General features: G+C 28.9%; 1 long non-coding RNA gene across 1 annotated transcript; it reads left to right on the forward strand.

The window, feature by feature from the left end:
• Positions 1-9,328: 9,328 nt before the first annotated feature.
• LOC127902067 (uncharacterized) lies at positions 9,329-13,347 on the forward strand. Its single transcript, XR_008054504.1, has 2 exons — positions 9,329-9,632; positions 13,001-13,347. It is a non-coding gene; the product is annotated as an uncharacterized LOC127902067 (long non-coding RNA).
• The last annotated feature ends 207 nt before the right edge of the window (positions 13,348-13,554 follow it).

The raw sequence follows: 13,554 nt of genomic DNA on the forward strand, positions 1-13,554 counted from the left end.
CTATAGTCTCTCTCTCTACAATTTGAGTAACTGCTTATACTTTGTACAATGGTAATGTTGTCTTTTAAGAAGTAATAGTTAATGTGATATTGGCATTGGTAGTAGGTAGACCGTGTCGTTAAGTCAATACTTTAGGTCTTCACCAAAAGCCTAGGGAGGATAAAAACAAAGGGGAAAAGGAAATGCAAGCTGCAAAGCTTTAGCAATATTAGGTATAATTTAATTTGTTGAAAAAGACTGAAGCAATAATTATTGGCGCGGATACCCTGCATTAAGATGAAGACGCGAAGGACTGGCTTAATGCAGAGGGACACTCATTAATGATCTTTATCTTGAATTGGATACTCATTAATTGACTCGTTAAATTAGACATCTAATTAAATTAGGAAATAAATATTCTTAATAAATTGAAATTTCATTAAATTAGGGAATTAATAAATTAATCTCTATTACAAGATATGCAATAAATAATATTTCAATTTAACTAGACTTACCATAAGATACCAACTCTATAAATAATAGACTTGACAATATATATATCTATAGACACTCTCTCTCTCTACAATTTGAGTAACTGCTTATACTTTGTACAATGGTAATGTTGTCTTTTAAGAAGTAATAGTTCATGTGATATTGGCATTGGTAGTAGGTAGACCGTGTCGTTAAGTCAATACTTCAAATCTTCACCAAAAGCCTAGGGAGGATAAAAACAAAGGGGAAAAGGAAATGCAAGCTGCAAAGCTTTAGCAATATTAGGTATAATTTAATTTGTTGAAAAAGACCGAAGCAATAATTATTGGCGCGGATACCCTGCATTAAGATGAAGACGTGAAGGACTGGCTTAATGCAGAGGGACACTCATTTATGAACTTTATCTTGAATTGGACACTTATTAATTGACTCGCTAAATTAGACATCTAATTAAATTAGGAAATAAATATTTTTAATAAATTAAAATTTCATTAAATTAGGGAATTAATAAATTAATCCCTATTACAAGATATGCAATAAATAATATTTCAATTTAACTAGACTTACCATAAGATACCAACTCTATAAATAATAGACTTGGCAATATATATATCTATAGACACACTCTCTCTCTACAATTTGAGTAACTGCTTATACTTTGTACAATGGTAAAGTTGTCTTTTAAGAAGTAATAGTTAATGTGATATTGGCATTGGTAATAGGTAGACCGTGTCGTTAAGTCAATCCTTCAGGTCTTCACTAAAAGCATAGGGAGGATAAAAACAAAGGGGAAAAGGAAATGCGAGCTGCAAAGCATTAGTAATATTAGGCGTAATTTAATTTGTTGAAAAAGAATGAAGCAATAATTATAGGCGCGTATACCCTGCAGCGCGTATACCCTGCATTAAGTTGAAGACGCGAAGGACTGGCTTAATACAGAGGGACACTCATTAATGATCTTTATCTTGAATTGGATACTCATTAATTGACTCGCTAGATTAGACATCTAATTAAATTAGGAAATAAATATTCTTAATAAATTGAAATTTCATTAAATTAGGGAATTAATAAATTAATCCCTATTACAAGATATGTAATAAATAATATTTCAATTTAACTAGACTTACCATAATATACCAACTCTATAAATAATAGACTTGACAATATATATATCTATAGACACACTCTCTCTCTACAATTTGAGTAACTGCTTATACTTTGTACAATGGTAATGTTGTCTCTTAAGAAGTAATAGTTCATGTGATATTGGCATTGGTAATAGGTAGACCGTGTCGTTAAGTCAATCCTTCCGGTCTTCACCAAAAGCCTTGGGAGGATAGAAACAAAGGGGAAAAGGAAATGCAAGCTGCAAAGCATTAGTAATATTAGGTTTAATTTAAGAGTAATGATAGAGCCACAAACTCTTGTACAAATTTATTTTGTACAAACTCATGTGGTATGATAAGATTGGTTGAATTAAATATCACTTGGTCCACATGATTTGTTTTTATTATTTTATATTTTTATTCAACCAATGAATTAATGCCACGTCAGTTTATACAAGATAAATTTATACAAGAATTTGTGGCTCTATCATCACTCTTAATTTAATTCGTTGAAAAATACTGAAGCAATAATTATAGGCGCGGATACCCTGCATTAAGATGAAGACGCGAAGGACTGACTTAATGCAGAGGGACACTCATTTATGATCTTTATCGTGAATTGGTCTCGCTGCAAAAATTCTCGTTCAAGAAGAAAAAATAGTGGCCCATTAATTAATATTTATGCGTGTTGAATGGGTTAACATTTTTGTCAAGGGAAGAAAAGACAATCGGACAATGATTAATTAATAATAGAGTGATCCTAAAACGATTATTTAATTATACCACAGAGGCAAATGTTACTAATTCAATCCAGTTTATTAGTTATTATGATGATTATTAGTTTGGATGAAAAGTAAAATAATTCTTTACGTGTCTAATGGGTGGTACTTTCTTGGCAAATATTTTAATACTACCTAGACTAATTATTTATTAGTTTATAATCTTTAGTCGGGTACCATTTTAATCCTTTGATTTAATGCCTAATTTGAAGTTAATCCTTTAATTTGTGATCTCATGGTCAACATATCTTGTTATGCTCTTTGAATTTACATAACTCCCTTTCCTAGTTATTTGATTTCCGTTATATTTGTATACCGAATTCAAGTTGTGGGGAAGAAATCGTCAAGAATTACAATTGAAGAAAAGGGAAAGAATGGATTTTGCAAGCAGAAGATTGTTCACTAGTCCCAAGAACAGAAACTGAATCAACTCAATTAGTTGACTCTGGAAAGATTTTCACCGGAAGAAACATAGGGGGCTTTTTTTCAAAAAAAAAAAAAGACAAATTCGGAAAGACAAATGAATTAGAGATGGAATAAGTCAATAGAAGACTGTAGCTTAGTTACCAGAAACTGAATCAACTCACTAAATTGACCAGAAGCGGAAAATTCAGAATGAGTACTAATGAAAGTTATAGATGGAATAAGTTAATAAAAGACTGTAACTTGTCTTCATTGTGGGATCTTGATTGATATATACATCTTGTACCTGATGGTTGAAGAACTTAATTAAGAACTGTAAAATTAAATGTGTTTAGTTGGTGGATAGCTTTGGAGCAATAATAATTTAATATTATATGAGTTGGGTTTCCGAAATGGCTAACTCTATGTTACGATAAACGTAACATACACTCAAGGAAGACAATATCATTTAATACCCTTAAATTTTATGGAAACTATGCTAATTGAATTAAAAGAAATGTTATTAAATCTTAAGGAAGAAATAAAGGAACTTAAACAAGAAACAGAGAAAATAAAAATAGAATTATCTGTAAAACAGATCAGTCAGAAGAAAAATAAAAGAGTAGAAAAATTTGAAATATTAAAATCTGGAATTATTGGAACAAGTTTTAAGGAACCCCTACAAAAACCATAAACTGGTAGTTATGATGACTGGTTCATAAAAACTCAATACCCAAAGATATTAGAAGAAGCAGAAAAACTAAAAACAGAATTGAAAAATAAAGAAAAAGGCAAAGAAAAATTAGAAATAAAAGAAACAACACCTAGCGATATAGATTAATGGATAATACACTAGAAGAATTAACTGAAAAATTCAGTGATATAAACTTAAGTGATCTAGAAGAATTTGAAAAAAAATATTGTATAAAAATGAATGTTGCTGGCGGACCAGAAATGAAACCTAATGTTGAAGAACCAAGCCATAGGTATGAAACAAATAGAAAGAAAAATAGACCATTTTTTGAATATTACCCACCTATAAAAAATAATCAATGGAAAAAGGAATACCAACCTAATAATGACCATTTAGTACCAATAAGCAATGCAGGCACATTCCTAGACTTAGATTGCAAAGTAGATCCCCGAAAAGCTTTAGTAGAATGGGGAATGCAAATGAAATTATTTTTTATATTTAATGGTTCAAGAGAAGATTGGAATGTAGAAACAGAAGAAGAAAAAATAAATATATTAGCTGATATTTTAATAGCAAGTTTCACAGGCAATGTATTTAACTGGTGGAAAGGATTAAGTGAGGATACACAAAAATTACTAAAAGATTCAACCAAAATAGCATTAGGAAGAAGTAAAGGATTAGGAATTGAAAGAATAATCGAATATATTGCCAGTGAATTCTTAGGAGAAGACTGGTTACAAAATTCAGAGAATGAAGCAAAACGTGATAAATTAGATGCAAGAATGAAATTAATAAATTTAACAATTTGTAATATGTGTTTTGTAAAAGAATATACTTGTAAATTTTCTAAATATTATTATACTCAATTCATGAGTCATGAAGACCAAAACATTTATAAAAATCTATACTATTCAAAACTTCCTTACCCTTGGAATGGATATTTTGCTAATGAATATGAAAAATATACTAGTAATAATGAAAATAGACTCCCAGACACATTAGGAGACAGAATAAGATTTTTAAATACAAGATTAAGCGAAATATGTATTCAAAGAAATCTAATAAAAAAGAGTAAAAATATAATGAAAATATGTTGTGATAAAACAGAAATGCCTACCCAGTGGGGATGTTATGCACCTCATAAACAACGCAGAAAGTTTTACAAAAAAGAAAAAAGATATAAGAAATATAATAATTTTAAAAGAAATATAAAAAATCAGGAAGAAAGTATTATAAAAGAAAATATAAAAACCAAAGAAAAATATTAGACAAGTCCAAATGTAAATGTTGGAATTGTGGAGAAATGGGACACATTAGTACAGATTGTAGAAAAAAGAAGGTTAAACTTTTAAAAGAAGATTTTGAAAACATAGAAAGTGATTTAGAAGAAATAAATAATTTATCAGATTATGAGGGAGAAGAAGTTTATATGGCAGAAGATGAATCAGAATAAAGAAGAAATGATGGAAAACGAAAAAATAGAAGAAATAGAGAAAGAAGAAAATAAAAGTGGATATAGTCTTGTTGCTACTTTTAATAAAGAAAAATATAAAAAACTTTTAAAGCTCAATATGGAAAAACCAGAATATGGAATAATACATAGATTTAGAGATATGTTTAAAAGGAAACATTAGATTTAGCTTAATTAATAAAAGATCCATAGATTTAGCATTAAGAAAAATAAAAAATGAGTCAATTAAAGAAAAAATTCAATATGTATATTTAGCAGAAATTCAGATCTTAATAAAATCTTTATTTAAAGAAGGGATAGATAGCCCTATAGTTTTATCATTACACGATCAAAGATTTATTGATCCTAACATAGGACATTTAGGAACAATAGAAGGAAATTTATGCTATACTAAACTACTATTTACTTGTCATCCTAGCTATTGCGTACATATAAAAGATAAAAACATAGATGAAACATTAAGTTTACATTTTAAATTATTAAAGAAAAATCTGATGAAAGAAGGAAATAGAATAATGACAATACACTATTCAACTTTGTATAGTTTTTGTAATTCAAATTATGGAGAAATATATGGAAATAAACCTTACATTGAAATAAATAAAGATTGTGAAGATATAGCAACATTCATAGAGCCAGTAATCCAAAACTATAAAATCCCAATTAATTATGAATTGAATAAAGATGATAAAAAACAATTTTTAGATAATAGTAATGAAAACTCCATTATCCCTATAAGCTTTACTGGAAGAACTTTAATTAAAGGAAGTTCATCTAGAAGATTAAGTACTGATAGACAAATGGTTAAAACCATTGTAACTAATAATGTAACAAAAATACTTGGACAATACTTTAATGGAATAGACTATACAACAAAAATACCAATACTAGTAGATACCAGTACAAGTCATAACTATATGAACCATACTAAAAATAAAGGACTTTTAGTAAAAGAAAAAGAAATCCCTTATGAATATACTAATTTTAATGGCAATAAACATATTTGTAGACAAGAAGTTAAAATCCCTATAATAATTGAAGGACTTAGAATAATAGTACCCTGTTACATAGACTCATTCATGACCACAGATCCGGAAAAACATATAGTACTAGGAAATAGTTTTTTAAATGATTTGGAATATTACAAGATAGAAAAAAAAAATAGAATAACCTTACAAATACAAGGTCAAAAAATAGTATGTGAAACATGTTAAAACAAGCTTTTATAAAATACCCTATGTCTGTATATATACAAATAAATATAACAGAAAAAGATATAGATACTTGTGCTTTAATTGATACAGGTAGTGAAATAACTATTATGAAATCCTTTTTATCCAACAAATGGGAATTAAATGGAAAATTAAAAATTATTGGAATCACAGGAGATAAACAACAAGTAAATCAATCTATACTAAATTTTGAAATATTATTGGGTAGTAAAATAGTCCGTATTAACCAAATCTTTCAATATAATAACATGGATTGTGATATCCTTTTAGGAAATGATTTTATACAACAGTTCCAATATTACCAACAAACTCCCTATATGATCACTTTAAAAACCCCCTGTAATCATATTCTTCGTATTCCTCGTGAATTTAAGCCTTACAGAGTTCAGCCAGCCCAGCGTAGTGATAAGTACATTTATGAAAAATATTATTTAATACAAAAAGGACAGAGTTATAATATACAATTAAAAACAATAAAGTCACAACTTGAACAAGTTTATAAAGAAAACCCGTTAGCATTATGGAAACCAGACCATCCTAAAGCAAAAATAAAGTTAATTGAAAATAGAATAATAAGATTAAAACCCATGATGTACACAAAAGAAGATAGAGAAGAATTTAAAACCCAAATAAAAGAACTATTAAACTTAAAACTCATTAGAAGTAGTAATAGTCCACATAATAGCCCAGCCTTTATGGTTAGGAAAAGAGCAGAACATGTTAGAGGAAAAGCAAGAATGGTAATAAATTACAAAGAATTAAATAAATACACAAAATTTGATGGATATTTTCTCCCTAATAAAGTACTAATAAATCTTGTGAAAAATAAAACTTATTATTCAAAATTTGACTGTAAATCAGGATTTTGGCAGATAAAAATGGAAGAAAATAGTATTCCTTATACAGCTTTTAGTACCCCACAAGGACATTATGAATGGCTAGTAATGCCCTTTGGACTAAAGAATGCCCCTCAAAATTTTCAAAGTAGAATGGATAAAATATTTAGAAATTACAACTATATTATAGTCTATGTTGATGATATATTAGTAGCATCAGAAACATTAGAAGAACTTAGACACCATTTAAGAGAATTTGTTAATATATGTATCAAAGAAGGTATAGTACTATCCAGTAGAAAAGCCATTATAGAACATAAGAAAATAGAATTTTTAGGAATGAACCTTGATAAACAATGAATCAGACTCCAGAGCCATATAGGAAGAAAAATAACTGAGTTCCCAGATAAATTAGAAAATAAACAACAAATACAAATATTCTTAGGATGTTTGAATTATGCAGAAGGATTTATAAAAGATTTAGCAAAAAAGAGAAATATACTTCAAAAATTACTAAGAAAAAACAATACTAGAGGATGGAGTGAAGAACACACAGAAACAGTAAAAAATTTAAAAGAAGAATGCAAAACTCTTCCAGCATTAAGATTACCAAATGAAAAAGATAAATTAATAATACAAACGGATGCATCTGATTTATATTGGGGAGCAGTTCTCAAAACTGATATAAATGAAATTTGCCGATATACTAGTGGAACATTTAATCAAGCACAAGTCAATTATCCAGTACATGAAAAAGAACTCATTGCAATATATCTAAAGGAATTAAAAAGTTCTCATTATTTTTACTTCAAAAGCAATTTATAGTAGAAACAGATAATTCCCAAATAAGTTCTCTTATTAATAAAATTTTACCAAATGAACCCCAATATAGAAGATTACACAGATGGCAAGTTTATTTATCTTATTATAATTTTAAAGTCATACGTATAAAGGGGACTAATAACTTCCTTGCAGATTTTCTTAGCAGGAACATAGAATTCGGAATATGAATGCCGAGATAAATAAAGCCATATTTGCAATAAATACTGAAATACAAAGGCTCAAAGCCGAGGCATCTGATATGCTTGATGCAATAAATTACATAAAAGAGGCAGCAGAAGGCCATGAAAAAGGAATACATTTGTTAGAGTCGTACATAAATGACCTAACAAAAGCATTCTCTATAAACCCAGGCCCAATAAACACAGATGCAGGAAGCAGTAGTGGACCGCTCAGAGAACATAAACCAATCTCTGACCTAATTCCGAATAAAACCATATCCATAGAAGTCGAGTCATTAGAATTAAACTCTCCAAAAAAGTATATCCAAATAAACAATACAGAAGAGGAAGAGAGACCCCTAAATCCAAAAGAAGAAGAATATAAACAATTCTCTTCTTGGGTGTATTCCAATTGTTCCCACAATAATACAATTTTTAAGGCACCTGGAAAAAATATGTACCCTAGAATGATTGCTACAAAAGGAGCAGATCCACTCATTGTTGGAAAATTAGCCAAATATGGGTATTTAGACTTAGTATATCCAGATATAGACCTTCGGGAAATAGCCAGCCTTGATGATTTATTAGTAAAAGAAGTCTCAAGGTTTGCCCAAAAGAAGCCCATATACCTTAAATTCTACACTATAAGCCCAGAATACTATCAGAATGTAGAATACCAGGCTTTCTATATGATATCTGTTGGCCACATTACAAAAAACTTCAAAATGGAAGTAGGGGCAGAATACACAAAAATCCCTCATATAAATGAAAGCTGGATCAGGACACGTAGAGCTCGAGGAATAAAGGCCATATGGAGCATAGCCAAAGATTTATACAAAAGGAATTTCAGGACCATTATCAAATTCCAGAATTATATCCTCATAACCTCTGAAGATAGTCATACACCATCAAAGTTGTTGCTGGACTTCATCAATGAGATAAGCACTATGTGTTTTCCCAGCAGCAGTAAAACCATGGACCAGGCTTGTCAGCTCATGGAGATAAAGTAATGGCAGCCAGCATAAAAGAGATACCCGACAAGAAGATAAAGTAATGGCAGACAATATAAAGGAGATACCCGATAAAAAGATAAAGTAATGGCAGACAGCATATGCCCGACAAGATATCATGAAGAGCTGCTGACAAAAGATAAAGTCTATGATGAATAAAATGTAAGCCATGATGTAAGAGCCCAATAATGAAAGGGCTATGATGTAATTAGACAAAGAGTAATAATGTAAAAAGCCTAGGCATAGAAGGGCAATAAGGTATTTGTATCAAGAAATTTTTTATATAAATAAAAAGCAAAGGAAAGAGTAAGCTCTCAGAGCTTATCATTCACCATAATTCAGTCTTTCTCTACATTTCAAAAATTCTTTGAAAAATGAAGAACTAAACAACTCCACAGCTCTAAATCCTAAATCAATACATCACTGATCAAAAACAAAATAACCCCATAGAAAGGAGAGAGAAACCTAAATTTATTCACCATTTCTAAGCCAAACGATCAAGATCCACACAATAAAGCTGATCGAGTCCACTGATCCCGTTGAGGCAAGGAGGCCGTTGAGGGAATAAAGACCACCAGGCTGCAGGTCACTGGAAAAGGATCGGAAGGCAAGGAAACAAGAATAAGCTAGGTAATAATTCTCAAACCTTATCTGTTGGTGGAAGTTTGTTGATGGTTGATGATGAGGAGATTTATGGAGGACGAGCATACTTTTATAATGAAGGAAGTGTTTGGTTATTTTCTTTACTATGAATCATAGATATTACCTAGGCGAATCCAAAGAATATATGATAGATCCTAGAACCAGAATAACATATAACGATTATATGATGATAATAGACTTTAATTTAGGATCATATAAACAAGATTCATATCTGTTAAGTAAAGAAGAGCTTGTTAGAACAGAAGATTTGTTAGCCGTATTCTCACTAGACCTTCCTCAGGAAATAAAGCGAAAAATAATAAACCATATCTAAATAGATAACCTAAAGCATAACATAATTATGTTAACAATAGAACAAGGAACTGATATAGCTTTGGCATATATAGAAGATGAAAATCGGGAAGCTGGACAGTCATACATAAATTATATAGAAAATTCAGATAATGAAGAAATTGAATTATAATTTGGAAAAAGTATATAGGCTGGAAACCAAAGTGTGCGGGCTACTGGTCAAAAGGAGAATTAAATATCTTGGTTGAATTGTCAAGGATCTCATCACTCTGGCATAACAAAGCTACGTACTTTTAAACCAAATATACATAGTAAAAATTTTTCATATAACTGATTTTAAATATATTTTGGTAATAGTAGTTGATTGTTAATTTATTGAATAATTTATTTTGAAATTTAGTTTTTTTCTGTAATTTATAGTTAAATAAAGCAAAGGCAAAAGATGGTATCAGAGCCATAGAAATTATGAATCCAATAAGAAACATCGTCGATAGTTTATATACATTAAAGGTATATAATAAAGAAGATATAAAAAACTAAGTAAAAGCTTTGAAAACCGATAAAAATAATATAAGAAATATAGAACTCGAATTAACAGAGGAACTTAGAGAAAGAAATATAGATACAATAGGAGGAGAAATTTTAATAGAAAAGAAAATGAAATTTATAGATGAGTTTATAAAATTTCTAATATGCTGGTATAAGAAGGAAGCATTATGAATCATCATAATCAACATGCATTTAACATAATGCATGAATTAGCAGATTGTATAGATCATATGATTTTAGGATGGGAAACCATACTAAATACATATATAAGCCTAATAACTCAGAAAATAGAATTGCTAGAACAAGAAAGAATAGGAATAATAAATTTAGGACCAGAAGTCTATTCGGAAGTTATAGATTTATATGAATTCGATAACCATTTAATATTATTTAAAGAAATAAACAAAACCTTAGAAAAAATGAGAAATAGATGTAGAAGAGATGGAAGAAGGCAAATACATCCATAATTGTAAATGTTAAAGAATAAAAGGACCCATAAGAAATTAGCCAAAAAGGAAAAAGACAAAAGACGTAAGGTACGTTGATTGTAACTTAGGTACTCCCCAAATAAATTCACAAGTAGCTGGTGAATGATTTAATAATACAACAGCCAACAAAAATGACAAACTGTATTAAGTCGACAAAGGGGAAGATATTTTTTTTTCAAATGTGAGTTTATTAGTCAAAAGTATATTTAAGTCTAATAATTGAAGAAAATTGACATATGTTTTACCTTTCTTTTCTAATTTTTTAAATCTGTTTCTTACTTTACTTTCTTACTAAAGTCCTATTTTAGCTTTATTTTATTATTTAAAAATTGAATTATTATCATACTTGCTCTCCTAAACTTTAGGCTCCATTTTAATACATAGTTCCACTAAAAAAATTAATTTTTATTTATTTTCTTGTTTAAAATGAAGGATTTCAATATTTCTCAATCATTTACCATCAAATCTTACTCGAATTTAGCCCCCACTGAGATTTAGTGAAGGATTATTCTCTATTTTGAAAGTGAAATTTTCATCAATAGCTTATTTGCTTAATGATTTCTACTTAAAAAGAATTATTCAACACAATTTTTGTTTATTTCCGATTAAAACACAATTTATTATTCTTTATAATCTCTCAAAATTAGGAGTCAGTTTGGTGATGTTGTACCTTTTAAAATAATTATTGTTTATTATTCTATAGAACTAATTAGTTATGAAGAGAATCAATTAAATGTTTATTAAAATTTATTTTTAAAGGTGTTGTGAATTTTAAACTCAATCGTGTGTGTTTGGTAACCTTAGTGTTAAATTGCTATAAGAATGCAAACGACTAAAATGGACATAATGCTCAACAAAATTTACTTGCACATTTATATACATTTTATATAATATATTTCTGTTGCGTTGTAGATAATAATTGCCAACTTAAAGATATATTTATATTTTATTAATTTTAATTCTTTAATTTTGTTATCTCAATAGTCAATATAAATGGTAATAATAATAATAATCTTTTATAATTTATTAATTTTATTTCCTAGTTAAATAAGAATAGTTTTATATAAGGATATTTACATATTGCATTCTGCAAATTGGACACAAATTTATATCGGATCCACGATTTTACAGATTATATATTTTCAATCTAATCTAATCTATAGATTAGTGACACAACTTAAAAGTAATTTTTAACTCTCAAGTATAAGAGTGTCTTGTTGTATTATAACTCGGTGAGTCCGAGGTCGATCCACAGAGAAAAGATTTAATTAGTTTATTTTATTTTATCTAAAAATTAAAATTAAAATTTGAATATAAACAACTTAATTTAAATGAAACTATGGAATTGAACTAGTTAGGGTTATGGATCCACTCTTAGAAATAAATAAAACTTAATAAATTCTTTTTGCCAATTTGTTTTAGATTTATTACCCAAAAGATTAATTATACAAATTATTATTATTTTCCCTTTAATTTTATGATGGATTAAGTATTTATTGTGCCAAAATTTAATTTGTCTACAATAAGTCAAAATACCATTTCACCATGCCTTATATTAAGATCTTAAGAATTTATTGTGCCAAATTCATTTGTTTGTCTACAATAAATCAAATTTTCAAAATATAAAACATGTATAAAATTAAATAGAAAATAATTTAATTTATAAAATTAAACATAGAATTTGATTAAATCATATTTATTTCTTAAGAGTTTCACCTTCCCCTAACTAATATTATTTAGTTAAGCATAATTAAAATAAAAAGAAGAAGTAAAATTGAATTACTTATAATTAAAAGAAATAAAAACAACTAAAATTGGAAATAAAACTAATTTTATTAATGAAAATAATTATACAAAATATTAAAAACACACCTGGAAATCAAGATTACAAGGAGATGGAGAGAATTTGAGAAGAAGAGAGTTGTAGAGAGATCATTAAAACATAAAAATGAGGCCTTATTTATAGAAAAATAAATTCATAATCCAGTGCTTTGCGGTCCATCATAGGCTCCATGCATGTGCTCCTCACAACCCTTAGATCAAGATCCAATGGCTGGTCAAACTTCAAAAGTCAACATCACACATGGCATCATTTGACTCGTCCGATTTGCCCAAAGAACGGTTGAGATTTGGCGGGTTAATGGGTGGATCGGGTCGACCCGAATACAAAGATTCGGATCCTCCAACTTGCTTCACCAACCATTGCCACGTGGCACAATCATGGCCATTGAATCATGAACGGTTGAGATTTAGTCAAGATTGCCAGTTATCCCATGCACTCATATCTATTGTAAGCTCATTTCATCATCCAATCAGTGCTCGGTCAACAGGAAAAGTCAACTTTTTTTACACAAGCCCAATTTTAAGCCGATCTTGACTGATCTTAAGGTTTTCGGACCTCCGGAATCCAAATTTGACCTCCGTTTATCTGTTTGGAACCTCGAAGTACGTGAAATTAATAATTTTCCTAATAAACACATAAAAATACACAAAATTAAATATATTTAAAACATAATTCATAATTCATAATATATTACATAAACACAAATATAAATTATAAC

Source organism: Citrus sinensis, chromosome 5 (genome assembly GCF_022201045.2).
Source record: "Citrus sinensis cultivar Valencia sweet orange chromosome 5, DVS_A1.0, whole genome shotgun sequence".
NCBI classification, from domain to species: domain Eukaryota; kingdom Viridiplantae; phylum Streptophyta; class Magnoliopsida; order Sapindales; family Rutaceae; genus Citrus; species Citrus sinensis.